We start from the raw sequence: 8,148 nt of genomic DNA on the forward strand, positions 1-8,148 counted from the left end.
TACTCATTGATTTCTATGCTATGTGGAGCACCTATAAATGCCATGTCGATATTAACAGCATAAATGGTTTCCCAACATATCTTCATTTGTTTCTGAAATCCGTTATTTCTCTAGCAGTGAAATAATGAAAGTGTATAGGACCATGATCCTTCCAAATACTGAAGGATGTCCTGTTTCTTGCATAAAAAACTAAACTGGTTGTTTAAATAATTGGGGCATAGATCTTAATATATATAATCCAACAGAATAGTTTGCAAAGGTTTTCCTGAGGGGGTGCCTTTTGATTGAGCAGGTTGGACTTGTGAAAATTAAAATATTTCCTATGAGGAAGGAAGTGCTGCAGGATGTAATGGTAAGAGGCTGTTTAAAAACTTGTCTCACTACTAGGACTCTTCAGACATGGATTTGTTCTTGCAGTAAGGTTTAGGTTGAGGCAGAAAACTAGGATAATCTTTGATCATGTGGATAAAAGTACAGTGATGGCTTATAGGCCATATTATTTATGTGTGTGTGTGTGTATATATAATTTTTTAGAAGTTGAAAAAAATTAAGGCTTCCTTTTGCTTTGTATTTCTTACTGTTTTCTTCACAGAATAAGCATTCAATAATCTCTTAAATAGATGATTTTCCCATTTTATTTTCCTGCTCCTTTGAATTTTGTGACCCTTATCACTTCAATATACACACATTTTCAAGTGAAATGAAGGGGCTTGTTGGCTTTTAGGAGCACTGGGAATATGTGAAACTACTGAACCCCAAAATGTTAAAAGAATAAAAGCTGGGAAGTTAGGAGCATTTTACTCCCTCTCATTCTGTTCTGCAAACTCTTGCAGAATCGCAGTTTACCAGATTAATTCTGAAATCAGAGTTACTATTTTCAGCTTTTTTATTGTATTAAAAAGTGGCAGTGTAGAAACATTAATGCTGTTAACTGATTTAGTCACTGGCTGGGCTATATAATCTCATACCTTTTGTAAGAGATCATTTCCAAGGATTATTTGCAATGAATAACCTGCACCACCACGATGCCTGGTAGGGATCATTTTGTTAGATGACATGTTAAGTAGTTGGGTATGTGGTCTGCTAAACTTCTTGCTGCGTGCACCGCAATGGCATTCAGACCTCGACCAGTGCTCTCCACTCCTTCCCCTGTACGTGCACTTGGGGTTGTGCAAGCACTACAGGATTGGGATTCTTTTTCCCCCAAAGGATTTCTACTACAAGCTCTTCCTGGAAAAATAACATCAGCTTTACCTTAAAGATAACTGTATTTACGCACTTTAAAAATTATATGCTTTTCTTTCTTTTTGTCCATTAGATAATTATATAAAGGCATCAGACTTCAAATGCAGCAAACTTAGTGTCAAAAGTTTTAAAATGCCTTTAAAGAAATCTCTCCCTGAGAAAGTCTAATATATATATAGTTCTGTAAGGAAATCATTCCAAAAATAGCCAAATCCCTAAAACTTTAAGCTTCTTTTTGATCCACGGGATTAGTGGAGATTTCCATTTTTGCACGGTGGATGGGGAGTTTTTTTGGCTGCTTGGGATGTGTTGGGGCACCACGTGTTTAAGGAGGAAATGATACAGAGGAGCAGGATTGCTCCTGGCCGTGCCCTGAGTGCCCAGGTCTCTGAGCTGGTTTGCAGGAGAGCTGCCCAGTGTGGACTCCATGGTTTGGACTTCAGTCCTGCCTTCAGAGGAGAGCCCTGTGGTTACCTTGTTGCTGTAGTCAATATTTATGGAGCCTGTGCTAGTCAAGGAGATGTTCTGGTGGTGTTGCAAGGAGAAGCATCTTGTGCCCCAAGGGTGGGACTGCACATTTGCTGGTGAACGCACTGTTTTTCTTTGTCTCAAATGCATCGCAGAAGGTATTTTTAGCTAGTGTAAAAGTAAACGCTGACTTTTGTCTTGGCACTTGCTGTGCAACTCTCCTGCTTTGCACTCAAATGTGCAGTCCCACATGGGTGCACGTCCCCCAGAGCAACCTGCAGTTGAGGTCTGATGGAGTAAAAGCCACAATATCCCTGATAGTTGACAAATGTCTATGTAAATGTCCTCTGGGGAAACAAGCACACGTAATCCCTAGGGAGAATCCTGACATCCAGATGGAGTTGTTACTCCATTTGGATGGAGTGATGAACGTTTCAACACAGGATTTTAATGAAAATCTTCCTTGTACCTGGTAGGAGAGCCAGCTTGTATCAAGGCTCTGTTTCTCCCTCGATTCATGCAGAGAGGAGAGGTGATTTTGCACAATACAGTGTTTCATAGGAAAAGTCTGCCTTGGTTTAACCCAGAATGGGAAAGGCTGATTTGGCTGCTCTCTCATGATGTGCATTTCCCATAGACTGACTTCAGGAGAACATTTCTCTGATTTCTGATGCTCCAGGTTTTGCAGCGCGTGCCCGTTGTTCGCCTCGTTTTGCGTTGCATAATCAGTGCATTATCAATGCGCTTGGCTTTTAATTAAAGGAAGGTGTTTCCAAGCAGTGCCAGGCTGCACACCCAAGCATGGAAGATGCTGCTCTTCCTAGCAGAGAGCGAACCGAGGTTCTTGCACAACTGTACTTTAATTAAAATTCCCTGTGATTAGCAGAGAGACTTGCTCTGTTGCAAGAAATGTCTTGTCACTTGAATCCACTGCTCAGCAAGCTGTGTTAAATGCCTTAATGATACTTTTTCTTTTTAATCTGATGGGGAAACAGCATGGTAAGCGTGATCCTAATAACATGCAGCTATTTCTCTGTTTGGCATTTGGAATATTGCTGTGATTTCACTGACCCAAAACATCCAACTCAGCTGAGGCTCCTTGCTGCTGTTTGGCACCAAGAGAAAAAAAAAAAAAAAAAAAAAAAAAACATAACTCTGAAGACTTGGAATGTTTCTATTAAAACAAACAAAAAACCCCACAAAGTTTTCCCATGTTTTCTGAAAACTCATTTGGTGTCATTGTGGATCGCCTGGTGTAGGGAGTTTGCCTATGTGCATATGCCACAAGGTGGGACAGGCTCTTCCTGCTGTCTTTCCTTATCCTGCAGGCTTTTATTGATGATTCTGTAGAGGAAAACAGCAGAATAACAGAATATCCTACATACATGAAGTCAGAGAGCATTGCTGTCTTCCCCCCACTCCAAGAGGAGGCAGGTCTCTCTTGGGTAAATATTGACTGAAGATCTTGGCTGTTTTGATGCAAGTTACAAGGTGTTGAATCTATGTAGCCTTTAGAAGCACAGGGAAGTCATATTTGCAACATTTTTTTAAGAGAATAATTAACAGGAAAATGCAGGGGAAAAAAAAAAGGTGGGGGGGAGAAAAAAACACAAGTTGCAGCCAAGGAATCACAGTACCAGCTCTACTAGTCATGCATCACTGCAACAGGGGGCTGGGGATTTTTTGGTAGCAATCAGAGGAGCAAGGAATGATGTGCAAGAACTGATGTGCACGAACTCGCTTGCGTGCTGTTATGCTGCATCATGACAGCTCTTCCAAGGGTTTTCGCCACTTGAGCCCGTTATGAAATGGTGCTGTGGCTTAACGAGGATCTCCTGGAAATAGTGGAGGGCTCCGCAGTGTGAACTGCTGAGTTTGTGTGTGGTGGTGGAGCCCACTGCCTGCTCACATGTGTGAACGAGCCATGTGCGTGGATGGTCACCACCTACAGCCCTGGTCCCTGGTATGCATCACTGTGCATCTGCTTTGTCCCTTCTCGCTCCCCTCCTGCAATACTGATCAATACAGATGAGACCTTCTTGCTGGTTTTTGTTTTGCTTTTTCTGTCACGCTTTTGTGGTGCTTTGTTGGCTTCATCCCAGCTCTGTTGCTGGCATCGAGCCATCTGCTGCATAACCCAAACCATAGTTATATTTTATTCCTTCTTGCTCTGTGTTACCTTGTACTTGTCAAGGTAAGTTGAATCCTGTATGAAGCAGCTTAATCATCTGGTGCTTTTGTGTTCCCTGGGATTCTGTAGTCTTCTCTGGTCTTGCTTAACTTGTCTAGTTTGTTGCTATCTGTCAGAAGGAGCTCTTCCCTGGCCACTATTTCCTGGAGATGCAGCTTTGCCTATCTCAATATCCAACAAATAAGGCTGCTGTATCTCTTTCAGAGGGAAATTTAATGATAATTGGGAGGAGGGAAGGAATTGATGAAGAATAAATAAGGGAGAGACACTCAAAGACTATTCAGATTTCCTAAGTTATGTCCTAGCCCTGAACTGTTCCTAAGGGATTAATTCTTCCTAGTGATGATGTGGGAGCTCGGTCTTTCTGGACTAAACTTGCTCTACAAATATCTCCCTCTTTTTATCTTACATCCTTTTATCTTGCATTGTATCTTGACTAGATTGCTTTTTTAAGGTCCCTTCCAGGCCAGCTTTCCAGGTTTCCAGGATGAAGCCCATCCAAGCTGCTGTCATCACGGATAAAACGTGCATCTCGAGGTGTTTCAGATCTCCGTACATGTACATTATTTCCAAAGCTGCCCCTAAGCATTTCACACACCTCTCTCTAGCTGATTTATATGGAAAATTGAATATCTTCCTCTGCTAAGTTTCTAATGAATCGAGCACTTGGTCATCTTGCAAACTAGGGACAGAAAATGCTGAGCACCCTGTCCGGACCCTGCTGCCAGCAAAGTAACCAGCTATACCATGGGTGACAGGTTACTGGGGCCACGCGTTGGTAACAGTAGTGATCATTTGCTTACCAGTATAGCTGCAGAATGCTTATGTTGATCATGTAACTCCCTTATATCGCGCTTCTCTTCAGAAAGGATGGATTGCACAAAGTGAATACAGGGAGTCATTGATAACTCAGCTTTGAGCCCTTTTGGGAAATAAAACTCCATGTTATTTCTCACAGAAAAACTTAGCGTAGTGTTATCATCTGTCCTTTGAATTCAGAGGTCCAAATAAGCTCTTTTTATGCCTAAAAAGAGCCTAAAAGGCAAGCCTGTGCCAGCTTGTCTGCATAGTCTGCATTCCTGTGAGTGGCCTCAGTGTGTGCACCATCCAGCCAACACCTTAGCATTTGTGGTACCAGGTCTTGCATCTTGCCGTTTATAATTTGATCTCTGCTACTTTTTCAGACCCCTGCTTTTGGGCTGGTAATGGCTGTGAGTAGCTCCTGGGTCAGTCCTCCTATCCTAATACTTTTAGTTTCTTTCCCCCAGCCCAGCTGTCAGAGCAGTATAATTAGTAAGCAACTTTTCTCCTTTTTCTTTTTTTGCCACAGCATTTCCCGGCTTCCGCCGTGCACCGGAGGCTGGTGAGAGGGGTCTGCTCCCCAGCAAGGAGGCGATGCTCTGCATGCAGCACTAGCCCTCTTCTGTCAAGTCCCTGCTTTCCTAGTGAGCAAGCACGGTGCCCCGCAAACAAAACTTATCTTTCTGACAGGAGTTAAAATCAAGGGTTGTTTTTTATATTAAAAACTCAGAAATCTGCCTAGATAGTCTGAAAATCCCCTGCATGCCACACTGGGAGCTTCCTTGGGCAGTCTAGGTGCTTTGCTTCTGCTTGGAAAAAAGTAATGCCTTGTTAGGAAAATAAGTGACACGTGTGGGGTTTATCTCTCTGTTTTTTTCTTTTTTTTTCCTTTTTTGTTCTCCCTGCCCGAGTGTGCAGGAGGCGAGTGCTGCTCAGCCTGCGGCGCCGGGGCCTGCGGGAGCCGGGCGGGCTCTGCGGTGCTCTCCGCGCCGCCGCGATGCTCATTGGCATTTCGAAAAGCCTCTTGCAGGGATGCTGCTATAAATAGGAAAGCGTAAAGCCTTAGCTCGCAGCCAAGGAACAGGGGAAGGCAGCGTTACGTTAGAAAGGAAGATAAAACAACTTCCAGCCAGAATGTGCAGACTTTTTTCTTTGAATTATTTTTTATTTTTTATTATTTATGATGTTTTTCAAAAACGTGAAGAGGATGCTATCCCATGGATCCTATATCCTGTGGATGCTTTCTTGACAGCTCTATCCCAGTGACGTCTTTGTGGCGAAACGTAGGTACCTTTAAATAGTGCATTTTAAAATAGCGATTTGTAAGTGCTTGGCCACGGTGTTGTAATTCAGTGCACAGCCTGCCTTTGGTACGGTGGTGGAAAAATACACTATCACTGCTGAAAAATATATGGCCTTTTGGGTCATCTTGCTCTCAAAACTGATTTTCATGCTACGTTTATCAGTTGTCTGGAGCTGTATAATTTATAGGCGTTATAAATGACGCCAGCATTTGCTCTGACGTTGCTTCATGGGAAGCAGCTGAATCTGATTCCAGTAAGTTGGATGCTGGGAGATGTTACTGCTGGCAGATGGTGTCAAGGCAGCTCGTGGCTCGGGCTCCTTCCTCAGCCGGAGCCATCGGCCTCCGCGTGCCCGCGAGGAGGGCAGCAGCCGATGCGCGGCCTTGGGCAGCGTCGCACCCAACTTGTGTTCTTGCAAAATGGGAAGATGGGCTGTGTGGTCTCTTAAAAAGAAATAAAAGAAAGTTCCCCAAATTTTGCAAGGCTTTTGCCTGAGTTCAGTGTGTGGTGCAGTCCTAAGTCAGGATCTGGGGTGATGTCTCTGGGCAAGATTTGTATCCCACCATCCTGTCCCACCATCCGACTCGCTCTCACAGTTTCTCAAAATGAGTTTTCTGCGTTTTGAGTGATGCTGGGCTTCCTGCGTGCTCCAGCCCCGGGACAGAGCTGCTTCTGCAGTGCTAGCGTGGGAGTGCTCTTGTATCTGTGTTCGGTGAACTCGTCCGCCACTTTGAGCATTAGATTTTGGGCGAGGGCTGCAGTTCTTTTTTTTTTTTTTTTTAAGCTGTCAATTCAATGTGTTCATTGTATTTGTTATTGCTTTCCCAGCATAATCAAAGCATGTCTAAGAGAGCTAGCCTACTGTTAGGATTCATGAACTTGTATTTTTTTCTCTTTCTAATTTTAAAAAGAAATCCTTCTTGCACTAGAAGCTAAAAAGGGGAGAGGGAGGCTATAAAGATGCTGCAGAATTTGCTCTCAGGAAAGCAGCTGCTCTTTTTCCTGTGCAAATAGCTACGAGTGGGAGTAAAGGGGCCGAAGCTGGTAACATCTTACAGCTGTTGGCTGGCTGCGTGTGCAGCTCTGGACACAGCCGCCTCAAAGGGCCACTGTCACCAGGGGCCTCGTGCTGGCCCGTGCAATGGTCTCCTGGCCTGAGACGGCTCAACTTCATGAGCTGCTGTTAATTCCTGCTGGAGATAAGGGGGAAAATGTGCAAGAATGAAGGGCAGGCAAAGACATTAAATTGAATCAATGTGATGCTACTTCTAAAAGCATTAAATGTGCTTGATACTTTGAGATGGGACCCTGTGGAAGGGGATGAGGTGACATAAAGTAGTTGGTAGGGTTATAGGGCTGCCTTGTAAGTGGGTTATTAAAAACCAAAACTCATTCTTTCCCCCCATTTTTGAAGGTGGTTTGGAGGTGGCAGCTGTTGTGAATTTCACCATTCTTGGTTGCTTCTGTGGGTGGCATGGAAAGGACATGCTATCTCTTGGCCCCATCTGCCAATTGCACTTTATATTAGAGTACATACTGGGCCCTGAAGGTCAGGTCCTTGCATTGAAAAAGGAGCTGTATTGGAGCTGTTGAGTAATAAAGTAGTCATAAGGAGAACTTAGTGCTGTCAGAACAGAAGTGGAGGCAAAATAGCTCCTGGAGGGTCAGATCTGGTGCTCCCATCAAAGGGATGTCTCTGTGGAGCTGCTGGCATAGCGCAAAGTGACTGGAGAACACCGCTGAATCAGGATTGTCTCTCTGGTATCAAGATACTGAAAATTGCACCGTATGTGAGGTTTTCACGTGTCTGCAGATAGTGTCTGCTGCTCTTGGCATGAATGAGAGGTGGGCTGGGGCCTTCACTTGCATGCACCTCCTTAAAGCCATCCAGATGACATATGTGCTCCTCTCTATTCTTGCTTTTCCAATTATTCACTCGTTTTACAGTTCATGTTTTTGTTTTTTTCATATTTTATTCCTCTCTTAATCAAACAGCATTGCCCTGGCTTTTCTCTCCATCATTTTCCTTTCTTGGATAAGCGATCTCTGCATTCAGCAGGACTTCAGCATGTAAAAGTCCAAGCCGGAAAATGCTGGCATGAATTATCCACCAAGAGGTATTATCCTGTAGCCGCTTGT

Source organism: Tinamus guttatus, unplaced genomic scaffold (genome assembly GCF_059628265.1).
Source record: "Tinamus guttatus ecotype Peru unplaced genomic scaffold, ASM5962826v1 Tinamus_guttatus_pri_ptg000211l, whole genome shotgun sequence".
Lineage (NCBI taxonomy): Eukaryota > Metazoa > Chordata > Aves > Tinamiformes > Tinamidae > Tinamus > Tinamus guttatus.